The sequence below is a fragment of the Martes martes genome (assembly GCF_963455335.1).
Source record: "Martes martes genome assembly, chromosome: 1".
In the NCBI taxonomy this organism is placed as follows: Eukaryota; Metazoa; Chordata; class Mammalia; order Carnivora; family Mustelidae; genus Martes; species Martes martes.
The window spans coordinates 60279406-60300380 of record NC_137888.1 but is presented as its reverse complement, the minus strand read 5'-3'; the positions used below and the strand labels follow the sequence as shown (position 1 = coordinate 60300380).

General features: G+C 36.9%; 1 protein-coding gene across 13 annotated transcripts in view; it reads left to right on the top strand.

The window, feature by feature from the left end:
• Nucleotides 1-20975, top strand: part of ZBTB20 (zinc finger and BTB domain containing 20) — a 774313-nt gene that overhangs the window by 593671 nt on the left and 159667 nt on the right. For 3 of the 13 annotated variants that reach the window (XM_080830746.1, XM_080830742.1, XM_080830740.1), the window contains one exon: nt 2007-2085. The exons of the other annotated variants lie outside the window; for them this stretch is intronic. The gene's annotated coding sequence lies outside the window, so the exon portion shown is untranslated. The remainder of the gene's footprint in view (nt 1-2006; nt 2086-20975) is intronic. 13 annotated transcript variants of the gene reach the window in all.

Below are 20975 nucleotides of genomic sequence, written 5' to 3'. Positions count from 1 at the left end.
ATTGGGTTTTGTTGGAATTCGTGAAGTTGATCTTAGTTGTCATGAGTAAAGCTAGACTGCTGCATAGTTTCTGACCAGACATGGATAAACTGGTTGACTTAGGGGAGGATAACATGACTTATTCTTAGAGATACATGACTAGTCTGTAAACAAGCTAATTTTACTAAAATTAGGTTATTTTCATAGGTAAACGCCAGTAAGCTATAAAAATTATTCACTACCATTGTAGAGACAGACTTTTTCAGGTGCTTTCCCCCCAAAAAACTGCAGATTGACCCAGTGAGGGCAAAGGCAAAATGGCTGTCTCCCAGTGTGACTTAGGGTAGAGACAGTTCTGTTAAGAAAGAAGGAGAATGAAAGGGTAGAGACAGTTCTGTTAAGAAAGAAGGAGAATGAACCAAGAAAACCCTTTTGGTTGCTTCCTCGAGGGCTCAGTTTCCTCTCAGATATATGGAGGATTGAACTCCCAGATACAACCAATAGAAACAAAGGGCTTAAGGCAGCATTTTACAGCCTTGGCCTTGTTGACATTTGGAGCCAGATAAATCTTTATTGTGCAGGACTGTCCTGTACATTGTAAGTTATATAGCAACATCTCTAACCTCCACCCACTAAATGCCAGTAGCAACTTCTTCAGTCTTGATGACTGCCAAATGTCCCCTGGTGGGGAGCAAAAATTGTCCCAGGGTAAGACCCTAAAGCAAGATGTGGCTTGAGTAAGAAAAGAAAGTTAGAGAATTTCTTCAAAGGCCCAGAATATTCATTCAGTGGATACTTCAGCACATATTTGTTGGATCTCAACTACCTTCCAGGCACTCTTCTGTTTATCAGGGCTGAAATAATGAATAAAGAAAGCCCTGATCTTGTGGAACTTACGTTCTAGCGGATGTGTGCCGCATGTTCCTAACCAGCTGGAACCCTTTGCCTCGACACAGCCTAACAGCAAATGCTTCGAGCCAACTGAGGGCCACGAAAAGAAAAAACAAGTTCATATTTGAAGACTCTTTCTCAGTTTATGAACCTCAAAAACGGCACTGATTTAAAAATGAAACTTGGCAAGTGATTAGTTCATATGTTTTAGTTTATAATATGTTTTAATCATTTTGGGTGTTTTCAAAACAAATGGTGAGATTAGGGGGTTTTTTCTTCTATTTTTGGCCTCTTTCCTCTGGAGAGTCCTTCTCTTGTGTTTAGTTTTGGTGTTCTTAGTATATTTGAAGAATGCTTTTAAGTGTTTGAAATGTGTGCACGTGGATGAAAGGAGATGAGGAAGAAGAAACATAAGACTTTGTGATCCCTGATCAAACAAACACCCCTGCCCCAGCCCCAAAGCAGTGCTCAGGCATCACTTCCTCAAGGAAGCCTTTTCACAGAACCCTCATGGCAAAGTTCCCCACCCCAGCTGTTCTCCTAACACTCTTCATATACCCTTATCGTAATCAAAATTAAGGAACGGACTGTGAAATTAGTTGTTCAGGTGTTTCCCTGTCAATTATAAGCTCTGTGTGGCTCAGCATCATTCTTGTTCTACCCACAGTTCTACTATCTTCAGCACAGGGACTGGCACACAGTAAGTGCTTAAGAAATATGTGCTGACTGACTGAGAAACCCAGACTTTGAGGTGTCCTGCCTACACTTTTACCCCATACACTTCTTGTGGATTACCCTACACCCACTATCAGACTTTATTGTGTTGATCATTATCTTGTAGACCCTGAAGTAACATGTAAATTCCTAAAAGCATGCTTATATCAGAAAGTCTAGAGAACAGCTTAAGTTCTTAATCTTAGGGATCTTTCAGGCTTATTTAGAGATTGTAGGACTGTAAGGGAAAGAACAGGGCATGATATTTAGGAATATTTTGAAGTATTACTGATGCCCTGAGCATTGTTCAAGAATTACAGGGTTTAGAGGATAAGCGTGTTTAATTGTCAGTGTGGGGCACAGAGAGAAATTATGTGATTTATTTACTAGTTTTCTTCATTGATGTCTTTTTCTCCCACTAGATTTTAAGCTCCATGAAGTTGGAGAACTTGTCCTCTCAATAACTTTATCCTCTGTGCCCAGAATGGTATTTGACACATAGTAAGTATTCAGTAAATATTTGTCGAATGAATAAGTGTAAGCATTCATTAAATCAATCCTATGTTGAGTGATAGATTAATTGCTTATTACTGCATCAAAAATGCAGGAACACAATCAAGTTCTTATTCATTCATTCAACAAATATATTTTGATGCCATTCATCCTAACATCCTAGAACAGTGTCTAGCACATAGTAGGCACTTGTATTTGATAAGTGAATGAGATAATGAATATTCACATGCACTCAAAGATGGTTCATTTACTAAGTGTGTCCATTTACTAGCTTTGCCATAACAAAGTGCCATAAACTGGCGGCTTAAACAACAGAAAATTATGTCTCACAGTTCTAGAGGCAAGACACATAGTATCCACAGGGTTGGTCTCTTCCAAGGGCTCTAAGAAGAATCTGTCCCTTGCCTCTCTCCTAACTTCTTGGGGTTTGGTGGCAATCTTTGATGTTTTTTGGCTTGTAGAAGAATCACCCTAATCTCTGCCTCCATCTTCGCATGGTATTCTCCCTGTGTTCATGTCCAAGTCCAAATTTCCACTTTTATAAGGACCTCATCATATTAGATTAGGGGCCCACCCCACTCCAGTATTATCTGATCTTAACTTTATTAGTCACATCTACAATGACCCTATTCCCAAATATAGTCAAGTTCTGTGGTACTAGGACTAGAACTTCAACATATGAATTTGGGGAGGACCCAGTTCTCAATAACACTAAAATAACAAATCTTCAGGTGGTACCATTTTGATAGTTAATTTCTATTTTGAAAACATCAATTTGTCAAAATAACATCTTGTTTCATGAGTCTATATGGAAATTGATATGATATTAATATCATCTACTATATTACACAAAAAATTGTATGTTTGTAATATAGAGAGGGAACATGGAAAACGTTCAAGAGGCATGAATGTACATACCATATTTTGTTGAATAATGTGTGACCAACAGTAAGTTTTGTGGGGAAGACTGCTAAAGATTCTGAAGGAAACTGTGTATGAATCAAAGGCATTTGGTCTTTATTTTACAGACATCAAGGAACCAGTACAGAATTCAAAACTTATTGAACTACAGAACGGTATTAAAAAGGGTGAATTGTGTGTAAATTATTCATCAAGGAACCTTACTTTAAAAAGAAAGAAATAATATGATGAGGTTGAAGAATGGACCTTGGGAACTAGCAATTCAGAGGTTTTTGGTGACCTTGGCAGTTTAATTAGAAACAGCTCAAGAAACCAGATTTTAATACATTGAGGAATAAATCTGGGTTTTAGGAAGCTTGGAGGTGGTACAAAGGAGGAAAAGATCAGGTCTACGGAAGGTGGTTTGTTATTTGTTAATTTGTTATGGTTGCTATTGTTTTAAATGAGGGCAGCTGAAGCATGTTGGCAGGCAGCAAAAAAAAAAGGAAAAGACAGAAGAAAGAAGTAATTGATATAATAAGATCCTGGAGCAGGTCATCAGCACTAGAGGAAAAGGTCTCTGAGATGTGATGGGTGGATTCTGACAGAGGTGGAGGGAAGAGATGCTATTTGATGACCTTTGCTTCTCTGTGAAGAAAAGAGACAAGGTTAGTTCAGAACCAAGAGTAGGAGGTAAGTTAGGAGTTAATTAGAGTGATAAATGGAAGATGGGGATAAAGAAGGCAAGTGACTTGGAATAATAAAAAAACCGTAAAGCATTTCTGAAACACCAACCAGGAACCAGGAATCTGGAGAGGCCCCAAGCTATACAGTTTGGGAAGTCCAGCATTGCTCAGTAGCCTGGGAGCTGAGGACAACACACATGAGTGTGTTCATCTGGACTCAAGAACTAGCTGGATACACCTGAGAAGCATAGATGAGGAAATTAATGGAGCCAGCAGAAGTCTTTAAAGTTAACAACCTTGGGGTCCTGGATGATAGAGAAGAAACTGGAGATTAATAGTCTGGGGGGGGGGGAGGAGGGAAAAAGTGAATGTCGGAAAGTCTTTGGTGAGAAGGTTAAGTTCTTGTTTTCTAGAGCCATGTATATCCCAATAAGGAAGCCTGCCCATACCACACATATCTTTTGACATCAGTCTGAAAGAAATCACAGAAAATAGAATGAACATTTTGGAGGGCGTAGACTAGACTCAGAAAAAGCCTGCAGGTTAGGATTTCATTCCCAACTCTGCCAAATAACTTAACTTCATGTAGCTTAATGGCTTTGCCATCATTAACACCATTGTTTCAGCTTGAGGATCCTTCGGGAAAGCACGTTACTTGTGTATATAAAAGTAGAATAAATGGGGCAATGGTGATAATAATTGACGAGGCAATTATTTTTACTTTTTGCCTCAGATTCCAAAAGTGTACTGTTGTTTCCCTCAAAGCATGCTTGTTTATTTCTCTTGTTCTAAGATTCTCTATTTATTTTACTAGTGAGTCTCCAGAGCTGGCACTCTCTCCTTTGGCACACATTCTCCCTTTCTGTGTGTCTTTTTCCTTGTTTCCTCCTGCCTTTAGGCATTGAATGTGATGGTTTGTCTCAGCAACCTTCCCCCCACTCCGTGACCAAATAAAGTATCCCCATAAGCTTTGGATTGGAATTTTTTTTTCCAAGAAGACAGGGCTAAAAATTTGGTGCTTGGTTAGAGAATACTTTTAGGTACATCCCGGATGACACTGTATAGCTAATCCCTCATGCCCTATGCATTCAGATGAACCCTGGTATCTCTCTGTGGTATTCGTAAGGAGAGCCCTGTTCCCAGGGACCTAGTCTCCAGATGTCAGATTGGTGAAGTAGCCAACCATGTTATTCACTGTGAGATACCATGCTCTACTTATCCTCTACTTGCTTGAGTGACTGTAATGAACATAATACACTGGGTTTAGTGGTTTCCTAACGCTGTGAAGATTTTTAAGCTCCCTCTTTTGATATTGTCTGTGTATAAGTTTAAAAAAAAATAATTTGAGGGGCATTTCAATAAACAACTCTAATGAAGTTCCTTTTTTCCTTGTAAATATAAGTCCCTATAAAATTCCAATTTTTCCCTTCTAGTGACTCTGTTAAAGCTCTTTACAGCACAACTAAAAACCTGCTGGCCTAGAGATTAATATGACCAGACATACCATGAATTTTTTAAATCTCAAAAGTCCCAGTTTCTAGTTCTTGGTCAATCAAATATAGGTTGTATTTGCCTGTATATATATAATGTAAAGTATATTGTCACAAGTCTTCTCTAAATTCTTTTTTGGTTTTACTATCCTCTAAAATTGTCCCTACATGCTTCTGTGTTATAAAGAGGTAAAGGAAAGAACTTGAAGAATGGAGGGGAGAGAGTATGTCATGATGGAAAGAGAAAGCACACTAGGGAAGAAGGAAAACCAATGAGCAGATGGAACAAGTAGTGATTTCCCTTTGCCCTAGTCCTCTAATAGTGCTTTTATGTTTGGTTGTGATATTCCTCTCACCTAATGCCCCAGTGACCTCCTCTGAGCCATTTGTTCTACAAAAATAATCTTTTCACTGCCAGCAAATATCTCCTACCTACCCCACAGGTCAGAATCTCCTGCTCTAGCAGCTTAACATCCTCTCCAGCCCCTCAAGCCCCTTACCTGTAGACTCTGGGGACTCAGACCCATTGTCATTAGTTCCTCCCTCCTCCTATCAGGTGCTGGCATGGAGAGTGTTAATGGCTGATGTAAATCTGAAAAGAACTCTACAATAATTTGGTTTTACGTTATTAACATTCAAAATATAAACACGTAAACTACAAGTTGAGTTCATTAATTCTTCCTGTATTACTTAGAAAGATGAAAACTGCATTTTTAAAGAAAGGATTGATTGGTGTCATGTACGTATTTGTTCACTTCTGTTTATGCAAGATAATAAGAGTATTAACATGGAGGTAAAACAATGGTATTTATAATTCCATCACCACCGTTTGTAATAAAAAGGAAATACCTAAACGAAGTGGGGAGAGAACACTTGCTGCTCTGTACATATATTACATTCTTCCATTTTTTTAAAAAGGCGTATGAGGAAGAAAAAGTTTAGTAAGTTGAGGAGGAGTTAGTGTTCTTTATATCATGTTCACTGACACTGACCTAAGATTGCTAAGTTTAGAAAAGACTAAAATATGATGGAGGGGATACCTCCTTATAAGGAGCGTAGAGACCAGAGACATGTGCTCCATTAAATCCTCTCTGAGATTGAGATTACTTGAATCAGACTAGGATCCTTTTGGGGGGGTGCTGAAATGTCCTATCTTGGAGAGTAGTGAGTGCTGTGTCTGGCAGACCTGATTCATAATTTGCCTGTAACTCAAGATATGCTTCCTAGGGGCTGAGGCCCCCAAAATGAAAAGAGCAATGTTTCAAATAAGTTTGTAAGGACCCATTTCTAACACTTAAATAGCTCTGGGCAGACTTTTATAACATTTTCTCCGCTGTTTGTGAAAGAAAATAATTGGTGGTAGAGAAGCAGTTTCTTACCTAAGTAGGAATTAGCAGAGTTGATAATATAGACCATAATAAAGAGGTCATTCATGAGGGCTTAGTGGATGTCAAAGAGCAATTGGAAAGAACGAATAAGGAACAAGAGGGGTTGTTATGTTTATGATAACTTACCTAAGTGGACTAATAAACCTGTCAGTGGTAATGGAGGTATAACTTTCAAAAGCATACATTAGAATGAAAGGTCCTTGAGAGCAGGTGTGGAGTCCAGTTAGCAAAGTGGTTAATAATAGACTCTGAAAAAACATTTGTTAAGTTAATGAATTAATACATGCCTCCATCTGGGCATTTCTTTGCATGGTCTCCCTTATCGAACCAATTCTCAAGAAAAGTTCAGAAACTTTGTTAGGTTCCCCAATGAGATAGTTGAATTTTAACAAGGGCATAAAGTGACCAATTTTTAATTTATTCATTTTAATCCCCTTCACATTCCTGTTCTTGTTCACCCATCTAGGTAAACACATTCTATTGTTAGTTGGAACAATTTTACAGAAAAGTGATGGGAAATAAGTTCAAAGAGGTAGTGAGGGTTTGGGCTTCATAGGCCATGGCAGTAGCTTCAGAATCCCAAGCATCAGTGAGGCTGGAAAAGTCTGACGGGCAGGAGCCTTTGAAATCACAACAACCCAATTTTAGGATTACCAGATGAAGCAGTTTCAGCCAAAGGCTAGAGGCACACATGAAAGAGCTTGATTTAGGATATATGTCAAATATAAAATTTCTGACCACTGAAGATAAAAAAACAAAGTGTGCCTCATTGGACCTTCTTCTTTCCCTCCTGGATCAGTTTTACTCACCTAACCTTCCTGGTTGGTACCCATACCTACCAGAAGCTTAGGGAGCGATAGTGAATGTTTTTTAGAACTTTCATAAGGTCTTTGGTTCCAAAGCATAGTTTTTAAGAGACTTCAAACAAGAATTTTAAATATTAGATAGGTTTCGTTTCCCCTTGTACTGACTGTCCACTGTGCTAAGAACTATGGAATTCTTGGGCATTTATTAGTGTGTGCATAAATCACTTTGCAGAGGAAAAGGAGGTTGAAAGTTCATACAAAAAGTGCATGCTCTATGACCAAGTCATACCAGAATGAGCCAATTTGGCACACATGCTTTTGAGAATGTGAGAGAGCTGATAGTTGGCCTAAGATGGGACATTCAGGGGAGGTCATTTTCTTGTTCATTTATGTATACATCTTTAAAATTCTGAAGCCATAGACTGGCATAACTGAAGGAAATAGCCCAGAATTGTTCTTATCATGTAGCAGAGATGACAGACTTAAAATCTGATGGCTCTTCCAATAGCTTCTAAAAGAACTAGGGACTTGTCTGGCTCCATTTGTCTGCCCAAGAAGTATTTCCGTAATTTATCCATGAGGGTTTCTAGCAGAACCTTACACTTACTGTCTAAATTAATGATACTCCTTTCTTTTGCCATGACAAAAACCACTCTATGCTATATACATTATGTTAAAGACTTTTTTTATTTTAGCATGTGGACATATTCTGTAAAAGCATTTTCAGTTTCATCACATTGACAAGCTGATTCCATTAAATCACCCACCATCATCATGTTCACTTTTTTCTTTTTTGAAAAGTTAGAAAACAGTGATCATCTCAGAGTTTTCAAGGCATTCACTTTGGCAAAAATAAATCTGGGAAAACCTGAGCCTATTCCTTGAAGTGGAAAAAAAAAAAAAAAAAGATGAGTTATATCATTTTCTCATTGGCCCTTCTCTTGAAGCTGCTAAAGACAAGGAGGGAGGCTGGGTCTTTTTTATCTTTTCTAGTAAAATGAGATGTTAAAAAAAATTTTTTTATATAGATCAAACTTCTCTACCTCAGCATTTATTATGTATTATTTGTTATTTAAAATAGAAACCTCGGTATGTCGAACGAGTAACACGAAAGTGTTTAATTCAAACATTTTTTGAGCATTTCTGCATCCTCTGATAAAATGTGATTTGGTAATACTTTCGGGTTACACTGCTGTTTTGAATTAGAGCAGATATACCCTAGGTCTCCTATCACTGTGCTTTCCTCACTGAGAAGAAAAAAAAATCATCTGATCATTCTACTGCTGGGTCATTTAAAGCATTGAGTGGATGTGTGAAATGAGGGGAAAAAACCGCTCAGTATGGGGTTAATTAGCTCTGTGGAGTTGTGGGTGGGTCACTTCCTCAGGACCAAATCATGCAGGAGGAAGCACGTGCAGACTTGTAAAATTAAAAGAAACCCATGAATCCTCAGACTCTGGGGCACAAATTGATTGCCTTTGGAGACAAGAAAGGAACCCTTTTGCACCAGTGCTTAGGGCTTCGCTGGTCAGAGAAGAATGGACTTCCCTTGAAATGTCTGATGTAGGCCTCTGTCAGGCACTAAAAAATAAAGTTGCAGTTGAGAAAACCTTGGCAAATCTACACTTTTTGCAACTGACCTCCGCTGGACTCTTTTAAAAATCATATTATCTTGCTCACTTTCTTTAATGTGCCTTATTTTCTGGGTCTCGTCTTGGAAAAAACGTGCTTTCTTCCTGAAAGTCTGGGCAAATCCTGTTTTCCTCATGGTGTTTCGTGGACTGCCACAGGTTCCCTGGCTGCTGAGCTCAGCTCCGCAGGGATTAGGCCTAGAGGATCCCCATCAGCTTGTTTGTAGTCTAAGCCCTTCCTGAAGCAGGAGGTGAAAAAACAGGCAGGAAGCATCTTCAATGTGTAGATCATTAATAGGTGAATCTGAGAATTCAGGTATTTACAGGGAAATTTCACAGGCAGAGTTTTGAGAGATACTGCGAAAAAGACTCCTTCAGTGTATGCTAACCAAAGGCCTGGAACCAGTGGAGATTAACTGAGGAAATCTCTACTGAAGAATTCTAGTAAAGTGTCAGTACAAAACATTCCTGTTTGCTTCTTGAGTTGGAGAAGCAGTAAAATTGAAAAATTTGAAAATTCCAAAGCAGAATCCACCACCACCACCACCTACAAACAAAATTGCCATACTTCCTCCATTGCCTGTGGAAAAACCTGAATCTAGAGTTTATAAAGACAGTTAAGAAAAAGCAGATTCCCCTGAGAGGAAGCGTTGAATTAAATTAATAGATTTTTCAGATAACTGAGAACAAGTTGGACTTGAGGAGGACAGAGAGCTGACCGAGAGTGTCCCCACAGAGGCAGTCCCAGTCAGATTTGTTTCTTTTTCTTCAACTGTCTGATATGATAGGCATGTGGAGGTGAAAATATGGTTGTGGGAATAAGAGGAGATGGAGACAGGCCATCAGTAAGTTCTATGAATGCTTTTTTTTGTTTTGTTTATTGAGGTTTCATCGACATACATTATAAGAGAATAATATATTGGCTTCAGGTATACAACATGATGATTCAATGTTTGTATATATGGCAAAATGATCACCACAAGTTTAGTTAACACCTGTCACCATGTGTAGTTCCAGAATTTCTTTGGTGTGATAAGAACTTTTAAGATTTACTCTTTTAGCAACTTCCAAATATTCAATAGTGTATGATTAACTATAGTTACCATGTGGAAATGTATGTTATATCCCCATCACTTATTTATTTTATAAATGGATTGGTGTACTTTTTGACCACCTGCACCCATTTTGCCTACTCCCCAACCCCCACCTCTGGCAACTGCCAATCTGTTTTCTGTATTTATGAGCTTGGTTTTTGTTTTTGTTTTTGTTTTTGTTTTTTGAATATCACATATAAGTGAGATCGTATGGTATTTGTCTTTTTCTTATTTGTCTTATTTCACTTAGTGTAATGCCCTCAAGTTTCAACCATGTTGTCACAAATGTCCTTTTTTGAGATGACTGAGTAATATTCCATTGTGTATATATACCACATTTTCTTTATTCATCCACTGATGGACATTCGGGTTCTTTTCATATCTTGGTTATTATATAAACAAAATACTGCATTGAACATGGACATGCATATATATTATTGAGTTAATATTTTCATTTTCTTCAAATAAATATCCAGAAGTAGAATTGCTGGATCATATAGTAGTCCCATTTTTAATTTTTGAGGAAACTTCATTCTAGTTTCCATAATGACTACACTAATTTGCATGGCCACCAACAGTGCACAATGATTCCCTTCTTCCCACATCCATGCCAACACTTATTTCTTATCACTTGGATAAATAACCATTCTAACAGATGTGAGGAGATATTTCATTGTGGTTATGACTTTCACTTTCTTGATGATTAGTGACATTGAGCATCTTTTCATTGTACCTATTGGCCATCTGCATGTCTTCTTTAGAAAAATGTCTATTTGGGGTGCCTGGGTGGCTCAGTTGATTTAGTGTCAGACTCTTGGTTTCAGCTCAGGTCATGATCTCAGAGTCATGAGATTGAGCCCTGTGTTGGGCTCTATGCTCAGTGTGAAGTCTGCCTGAGATTCTTTCACTCCCCCTCTGCCCCTCTCCCCACACATATGGCTGCACATACACACACTCTCCCCCTCTCTCTCTCAAATAAATAAAATCTTTTGAAAAAGAGAGAGAGGGAAAAAAAGAATATCTATTCAGATCCCCTGCCCACTTTCTTAATCAGGTTTCTTTTTACTATTCAGTTGTATTAGTTCTTTATATATTTTGGACAGCAACCCCTTATTGGATATATAATTGGCAAATATTTTCTCCCATTCAGTAAGCTGCCTTTTCATTTTGTTGATGGTTTTCTTTGCTATACAGAATATTTTTAGTTTGACATAGTCTCACTTGTTTATTTTAGCTTCTGTTGCCTTTGGTTTTGGTATCAAATTCAAAAAGTCATTGCCAACACCAATGTCAAGGAGCTTACCACCTATGTTTTCTTCTAGGAGTTTCTTCTACATTCAAGTCTAATCTATTTTGAGTTAAATTTTGTGTGTGGTATAAAGTAGTGGTCTAGTTTCTTTCTATTGTGTATGGCTATCCAGTTTGCTCAACACCATCTATTGAAGCTACTTTTCCCATTGGATATTCTTGGCTTCTTTGTCATAAATTAATTGACCATATGTAAGTGAGTTTATTTCTGGGATCTCTATTCTGTTCTATTAATCTATGTGTCTCCTTTAACACCAAAACTATAGTGGGGTTTTTTTGTGTTTTTTTAATATTTTTAAAATTTTTTAATACCATACTGTTTTGATTACTACAGCTTTGTAATAGAGTTTGAAATCAGGGACCTTGATGCCTCTGGTTTTGTTCTTCTTTCTCCAGATTTCTTTGGTTATTGGGAGTTTTCATATTTCCATACAAATTTTATAATTATTTCTTCTATTTCTGTGAAAAGTGCCATTGCAGTTTTTATGAGATTGCATTGAATCTATAGATTGCTTTGGGTAGTATGGACATTTTAACAATATTAATTATTATAATCCATAAGCACAGAATATCTTACTATTTATTTGTGTCTTCAGTTTCTTTCATCCATATCTTTTAGTTTTCAGTGTACAGGTCTTTCACTTCCTTGGTTTAATTTATTCCTGAGTGTTTCATTCTTTTTGATGCAACTATAAGTGGAATTATTTTCTTACTTTCTCTGATAGTTTGTTGTTAGTATATAGAAGTGCAACTGATTTCTGTGTATTGATTTTTGTATCCTGCAACTTCACTGAATTCACTGTTAGTTATAACTTTTTTGTTTTGTTTTGTTTTGTTTTGTTTTGTTTTTGGGTGGAGTCTTTAGGATTTTCTATATATAGTGTCATGTCATCTGCAAATACTGACAGTTTTACTTCTTCCTCTCCAATATAGCTGTCTTTTATTTCTTTTTATTGACTGATTGCTCTGGCTAGGATTTCCAGTACTGTGTTGAATAAAAGTGGCACAAATGGGCATCCTTGTTTTGTTCCTGATCCTAGAGGGTAAAGTTTTCAGCTGCATCTATTGAAATGATCTTATAATTTTTATCCTTTATTTTGTTAATGTGGTGTATCATACTGATTGATTTACAGATGTTGAACCATCCTTGCATCCCTGAAATAAATCCTAACTGGTTATGGTGAACAAACCTTTTAATTTATTGTTGAATTAGGTTTGCTTATATTTTGTTGAGGAATTTTTAGTCTATATTCATCAGGGATATTGGTCGGTAATTTTCTTTTCTTATGGTATCTTTGTCTTGTTTTGGCACGAGGGTAATGTTGGCCTCATAAAATGAGTTTGGAAATGTTCCCTCTTCTTCTGTTTTTTGAAAGAGGTTGAGAAGAATCAATATTAATTTTTCTTTGAATGTTTGGTAGAATTCACCAGTGATACTGTCTGGTCTTGGACTTTTTTATGTAGGGAGTTCTTAAATTACTGATTTAATCTCCTTACTAGTAATTGGTCTGTTTGAATTTTCTATTTCTTGATGATTCAGGTTGCATGTTTCCAGAAATATATCCATTTTTCCTAGTTTGTCCAACTTGTTGGCATATAATTGTTCATAGTAGCCACCTAGATCCTTTGTATTTCTGTGGTATAAGTTTTAATGTCATCTCTCTCCTTTCTGATTTTATTTATTTGAGCCCTCTGTCTTTTTTTCTTGGTGAATCTAACTAAAGATTTTCAATTTTGCTTATCTTTTTGAAGAACCATCTCTGGTTTTATTGATCTAGTTTTTTGGTCTCTATTTCATTTGTTTCTACTTTGGTCTTTGTTACTTCCCTTCTTCTACTAACTTTGGGCTCTGTTTGTTCCTTTTCTAGTTCCTTACGGTGTAAAGTTAGGTCATTTTTATTTGATATTTTTCTTTTTATATGAGATTTTTCTTATTTCTTGAGGTAGGTATTTATCACTATGAACTTTTCTCACAGAACTGCTTTTGCTGCATTCATAAGTTTTGGTGTAAGTTTTATAAATTCTAACAACCAATGTTATTGCTTATTGTACCATAACTTTTCAAAATTCAAGCTAGTGGTTAGCTTGACACCCTTGCTGTGAGTTCACTCCTGTCATATGAAACAGCATAAGCAATGGCTACATGCAGCAACCATTATCCTAGTTAGGTTGTCAGAGTCAGCTTAATGCTTTTTTTTTTTCTTCTGTAGCTATATTGAACAACAGCAACAACAACAAAAATGTTTCTTTTGAACAGTCTTAGACTTATATCCTTCCAAATCCTGATCATAGCATAACTAACCTCAAGAAGTAATTAGTGAAGACTAGAACAATATCCTATAACAAGTTAGCTATGAAGAAATTGGCATAGTTTATCTCTTTGATTCATGTTCTTATGAAAATAATGTGTTGCAATATAAAACTATATTTCTTTCTCCCAATCTTTTTTTTTTTAAACCAGATTATTACAAGTTACATTGGGACTGATTTTTTTTACTAACAAAATTTAAATAACACTCAAAGGCTTTAGTAGCCAAAGTCCATCTTTAGAAATAGCTTTCTTCTATAATGTACTGCCAATTTCTTATGTGTGTGTATTTTGACCTTCCTGATGCCTCTGCTATGGGCTGTTGATTGGTACATGTTAGTGCTTTGCTTATAAGAGTTGGGCAGTAGTTCAGTGATCCAGTCCAAATGTGGGCCATAGATAGAATAGGCTCATCTTCTATTTAAGAAATGTATCAAACTGCTTTAAATGAAGTTGATTCAGACAAGGACATTGGAACTGTTCATCTAACCCTGTGTGCTGTATGTAATGGACACCTGCTGAGCTCCAAAACTGCAAGGTAAATAGACAAGAAATCCAGTAACTTGCCATCCCTGTGAGAGCTTTTTCTTAGTCTGTTATTAGTTTTACATTCTTAATCATATGGGGTCCATTTCGGTCATTTAAAAGTACTTGTTCACTGGTTCTCCTGATGTCTTTGAACATAGTCCTGGGAATAATAATAGTGAGTTCTTATACTATTTTTCTAGTCTTTTCTAACTTTTTGTTTTAAATTGGAGATTGAGTTAATATGCATATTCATACCAGGTTTATGAAATATTCAGCTAAATTTCTTAGACATGAAAGCATTAATTGTTAGAATGTTTTACTCTAGCTAATCATATGTTTAAACTATGGTAGGTTCAAGTACATTTTTCCTCAATTCTATTTGTGACATATACACTTGGCAAATTGAATCAAGACATAAGCATTATAGATACTGTTTTGAATTTAGTGACTTACAGATTTTTTGTATTGCCTAATCCTCTTCAAACTGTAGAATATATTTTACTCAACTGTGTTGTGATTCTATACAATTTTTAGGATCAACATGTTACAGGATTTTGTAGTCATAAAGAGCTCACGATGAGAGAAGTTACTGAATCTATCTCCTGACTGGAGGCAGAGCTTCATTTATTCCATTCAAAATAGAAGAAGATCTTTCCTATTTTTTAAATAGCCATGAAGATAGAAATTTCATAACTGCTCTTAGCAATCTATTTGATTATTTACCACTTGCACATTTAGAATGTTCATCTTTAAGTTTTAACTTAAATTCCTCACTGGGCAGTTTAATATCATTATGCCCTAGGACAAAAATGTCGATCATTATCTTCTTTATAACAACTCTTACAGCCATAAAACCATCAAGATATACCTCAGCTTTTTCTTTCTGAGGCAAAGTTATCCCAGTGTTTTAAACATTTACTTTTGTCTTTATGGCTCTTTCTGTATAAGAGTGGCAAAGGGGACTATTTTAAAAAGTTCTGTCATATATGAAGCCTCTGAGAAAGACACTGCATATTTTAATTTCACCGTGCTGATGTGGAAGTAGCCACAGATTTTTCATTATATGCTGATGGACAGAGCATTTGTGTTCATTTAACCTTGAGGTTGAAACTTGTTCCCAAAAAAGTAACTGACTCATAGCATTGGCTAGACCCAAGAATAAAGAGCATCAGTTTTCCTAATCTTAAAGCTCATCTTGCCCCCACTCCTAAAACGCACTAAAATTAACTTTTCCTTGACCTCTCTCTTGTGCTATTTATTTACTGATTTGACAACTTTTTCTATCATCTTTGTCTCCTAAAATAGACAGACAGCATTTATTCAAGAAATGTTGGATTGTCATGCTGTGTTTAGGACACTATGCTAGGCTTGGGAGATTCAAGTATGAACTGTTAGCAAAGGCTCAAAGACAAAGATGTCCTAGGCATGTTCAGGGAGGAGCCAACAGCCTGTCACAGAATATAAGGAAGCAGCAGTGTTGGGGGGCAGTGGGCAGTGGGGAGAGCCAGAAACAAACAAACAAACAAACAAAAACTGAGAGAGGGGGATTGGGGCCAGATTGTTAAAGATCTTGGATTCTCTTAAGCAAATAGTTGATGGTGACAAGGACAAAAGTAACATTTTTCGATCTATATGGTAGAAAGCTCTTTCTAGGTCTTTAAAACACATACTGTGCCCATGCTGTCTTCTTGGTTTAGTATCTAACAGATCATTGGGTATAAGTACCCACTTAATTTATATCTTTTGGTATAAATTTTATGTCATGATTTTTTCCTTTGAATTAAATAAAAAAAAAAACATTTGAGGAAACCATTTGAGTAAAGACAGCCTTCTGTTCACACTGATCTGGATGTTTCTTTCTCCTGCTGTGCCTGTATTTATTCCAAAGCCCTCTGTACCACTAACATGTTACTTTCTGTGTTTACACACCGAGGAATCTCAGGATGAGTTTCCCTTGTAATAGACTCAACATTTTGTGCCAAATGATATTAATGGTGGTCTGTGAGCAGCATTATGACCAGATATTTCTAATTGATTGGACCACATGATAACAATGCCAGACCTTTTTAGCATCCTCTAAAGGATATCAATGTACTATAATAAAAGGTCCTGGTATACCAATCTGTTTGAAACCCATGAATCTACAATTTCAGGAGTTTGAGATATAGAAGGAAAGGTTGGTTGGGATCAGATTGTAGAGAGCTCTTGACTGCCTTCATAACAGAGTTAGGTCTATTTTAGAAGCTATAAGAAATCATCCTGAATGTATTAAACAAATTCAGTCCCTGCCCTGCCACCCCACCCAGCTCTCCAGCTTTTATTTCATTCTTATCTTTCAGGTCCTATACCTGTAAGAATCAGGGGGAGTCAGGAGGATTTGTATGGGATGGGGTGGAAGGTCAGGTTGTCTTAGCAATGTCTCAGACCCAGAAACAGTCCTAGACCTAAATGCTGAACTTGAGCTTTTGAATTCTCTCCTTTTCTTGATCATTATTTCATCACCTAATTTTTTTTAAGGCACATGCTTTTCAGATTTAACAGAGCATACTAAGGAGAGGTAAGGCACCATTGATTTCCTTATCATTCTTTTCAAGATGGATCCAAAAATGTGATGGTCTTGAAAAGCAGATCCTAAGATATGAATGACCATTTGTGGCATTTATAATCTTCTTAAGACTGACCAAAAGGAATGAACGTACTTCAAGAGCCTTGTCTTCAGGAGACTCCAAAATCTAGCCAGTAGGAGATTGCACATGTTCTGTGTGCACTTCCGAATAACGCTTCCATCTGACTTTAACTTGTAAACCTTTTGCCAGGTAGAAAATAGGGAATTAAAAACCTCTGAATTCAGGGCGCATGAAATGTCATTAAATCTAGCATAAAATTTCTTGAATCTGTCAGATAAAGGAAATCATGTATCCATAGAGAAGATGGAATATCAATTGACAGGAACCTATGAAGCTGGCACTTATTCTGAGAGACATCTGAATCTAAAAATCCAATAGTGCCTCAGCCTTTGAAAACACAGAAGCCAGAAAGGTATTAGGAAAATCAATAAGGTAAAAATCTTCATCCTACTGTTTGGAATGACTCCCACATAAGAATTAATTAACACAATACTTCTAGAACATTAAAAGGATGTTAAAATATTATCTCTACCCATAGAAAACAAAGATATAAACCCATCTAACTTCTAGAGAGAGGGTTGAAGAGAAAAGACTGGAAAGATTACAGGCGCATGTAAGAGGTCATTTCTGTCCTGTTGTCACACCATTTACCCTCTTCAGATACAAGGATAAGTGTTGAACTTCAGTTCATCTGAATTCCTCAGCTCTATCATCGATGCTGTGACACATTCTAATTTTCTGATTCATTTGTGATGAATAAGCTCTCTCTTTTCTATTCACAGTGCTAAAAGTAACCAGTTTTCGTGAGTGAGTTATGATTACTTATTTTCCATTTTTGTATTGCACTATTATTTTCCCTTTGCAAAGTTTCTCTCACTCTTTCTCCACCAATGTGAAGCCCATGTACAAAAAAGCCTTTGGACAGTACTTCTGCCGAGGCTTCAGTCAGTCAAGAGGAATGAAAGACTGACAACCCGATTCCGTTTTTAACCCAGCCAGATACCTCAGCTGGCAAGTGGCTCGGCTTCTGCACCATAAAATGGGTATAATAATAGCTTTCCCTTACCACTGTGAAATATTTAGAATACAAATCAAGCCAAACCTGTCTCCTTCCAAAGGAGAAGCTTAAGCTAGCCTACAAAATCCTGAATGAGCCCAGATTTCAAGGGGAAACGTAAAATGGGAAATACCTAGATGTAGCGTAATTGAGTGGCTAAAAATATGTAGACTTTGGAATGGTACAAACTTATTCAAATCCCAGCAGCTGTGGGATTTGAACTTGGGGTAAGTTTCCTAATTTCTCAAATCTCCCTAGTTCGGTAGTAAATTGGAAGTTAACACTATTTTGCTCTTCTAGTCAAGATGAAATGATCTACAGCTAATGCTGCTTTCCAAACTCTTCCACGTAGGTGATCCTCAGGATAGAGCGAGTGATCGAGTCAGTCCTCAGGCTGCGGGCCATTGCTTGAAGCAGTCCGACACACATGAGACTTTTCAGTGAGGTCTCAGGGTTCCTCCTACAGATACATCACATCCTGCGTTCTACTCCACAATATGCTCTTACTTGTTTCATTGAACCAGAAATTCCATGAGGACAAGAACAGTGGCTCTTTTATTTCTTCTATAACATCCAAGAAATGGTTATCAGATAAATAAACATATGTACAAAAAGGAGTTTAAACTACTTAGCCACAAGGACAACTGACCCTCCAAAAAGACAGTCATGTCTTGATTATGTATTCCGCAGCCTGGTGCACTCCTGTTACATTGCTCCCCATCCCTGGGTAGGCCCCCATTCAAATTTGAGAAGCATTTACTTAGCAGGATGCCTGCAGCCACAGAAGGTGCTGAGTAAATAGCAGCTCTTCTCATTTCTCTGCTCACTACTCCTCTACCTCACTGTTCCTAAGCCTCTGTGGACTTTTTTAAAAAGAAATTATAAAGAACTAGGTAAGTCAGAGTCTGGGAGGCCTTTAGAGGGGTCTCTGTGTCCCTAGCTGTATGCACCCACATAGAGCTCTATTTTCTTTTTTTTGGGGGGGAGGTCCTTTTTTTAAATTAAAATCAGTTAATTAACATAGAGTATATTATTAGTTTCAGAGGTATAGTTCAGTGATTCATCAGCCACATAGAACACCCAGTGCTCTTTACATCACGTGCCTTCCCCGGTGTTCATCACCCAACTATCCCATCCCCCACCCCCCTCCCTTATAGCAACCCTCAGTTTGTTTCCTATGCTTAAGAGTCTCTTATGGTTTGTCTCCCTCTCTGATTTCATCTTGTTTTATTTTTCCCGGCGTTGTTTCTTTTAGTAACTAGAATCATGTTGTATGTATTGTTTTTTGATATGCTTGTTGGAATGTTCTCAGCCTAACACACTCCTTTTATCCATTATATATGCCACAGAATTAGTCTATTTTCTATACATTTTGTTTGCTCCTGGCTCCAGCTTATAGTGACTTGTTCAGCTTCCTAGAGGTGATAAGCAGTGGGATTTCATGGGCTTTTTCTCCCCTCTCCCCTAGGCCAAGGGTGGCTAAACTGGAATTCATGGATGACCTTCATGGAGTCTGGAAGATTCTTGAAATTTGGTGTTTTTAAGGAATTTCTTTGGGGAGGGATTCTCACAGGGATCGGTATCACCTCAAAATGTTGGAAACCATTGCCCTTGAACATTACATAAACTGAAATCAGAATTGACTAATCTTTATTAATAATACATTTAATTAATAATACATTTAGTTCCTTAGAGATTGACACTATACAATAATTTCTACTGGGAAATCACAGAACACAATTAGACTTCACCATAAACCACCCTTTTTCCCCTCTCTACTCTTGCCCCCCCCACCATGTTTTAAGATCCTGATTCATTTGGGCTTTATAGTTATGTATCCTTTGCTAGATATTTATGCTTTGAGCCTAGCATGCTTAATGCAAATGTTTTTCATCGTATGCAAAACTATATAGATAATTCTTTGCATTTCAGATGAAAACAGCTTACAGACATATAAGGTGAATATCACTTAGGCAGAAAGGGCATACATATCAATAAAATAACAATTTGAACTGAACAGGAATAAACCTATGTAGATTAATACATATTCTCAAAATTGCAGATTGTAATTCAATCAAGAAGTAGGGGCCTTTTGACGTTTATGAACATTTATAAATTGTATAAGAACTCTGAGATTAAATTTTTAGTCTTAATATTAAATTTGGGATAGGTATTATTGTTTTTCATTAATATATAAAGACAACAATTATATCCAATAAAATCTTCAATTTAACTTGGCTTTAATTTGTCTTAGACTGTGACATACACACTGTGATTTTTCTCTCCATCTTGGATTCCTGTCATTGGCAGTCTGTGTGTCACTTGACATCCCGGAAAGACATTTCTTCTTCATTCCAGACCTTAGATGTATTAGTCAATCTGGGTACAATTTACATTGATCTCTTTTGATCACATCAAAAATTTAACTTTGACTGATAAACTTTTATGAATAAATGCTCCTAGAAACTTGAAAAGGAAAGTTATGTGCTCAGATATAAGAACATAAATGCTATAGTTTTTAAAAAGCATAATGTATTATTGAGAGTTATTGGGTTTATGACATGCAACAGAGAAATGATAAGTGAGCATATTTCATAGATAACCACTAATCATATTTTCTCCTTTTTCACAAAGGTTGGGGGAAAAAGCAAGCTCAAAAAAGTTGGGAAAGAAGGAAAAAGGGAAGGGGGGAAAAGGGAAGGAAGGAAGGATATTTAAAAAATAGGCTGGTGCAATGGTCTAGGATTCTGGCTTGTAGAAGGGACTAGAATGTAGCAAAACTGAGAACTTTAAAATCTTTGAAGACTAGTCAATCTTCATGTATTTTTCAAGTGTGTGTGTGTGTGTGTGTACTTCCAATGAATCATACATAATCTAATTATCTTGCTTAAAGTTTTCATTAAACTCATCAATTTTGTGAAAGCATTGGAGACTCCCAGCCTCTCTTATGTTAGCATACATTATGATCCAGGCTGCAGATTTTCACCTTAACTCTTATTGTTCAAGGAGGGAAGCACCATCCTTCATATTGACATGTGCATAGACAGGGTTTCAC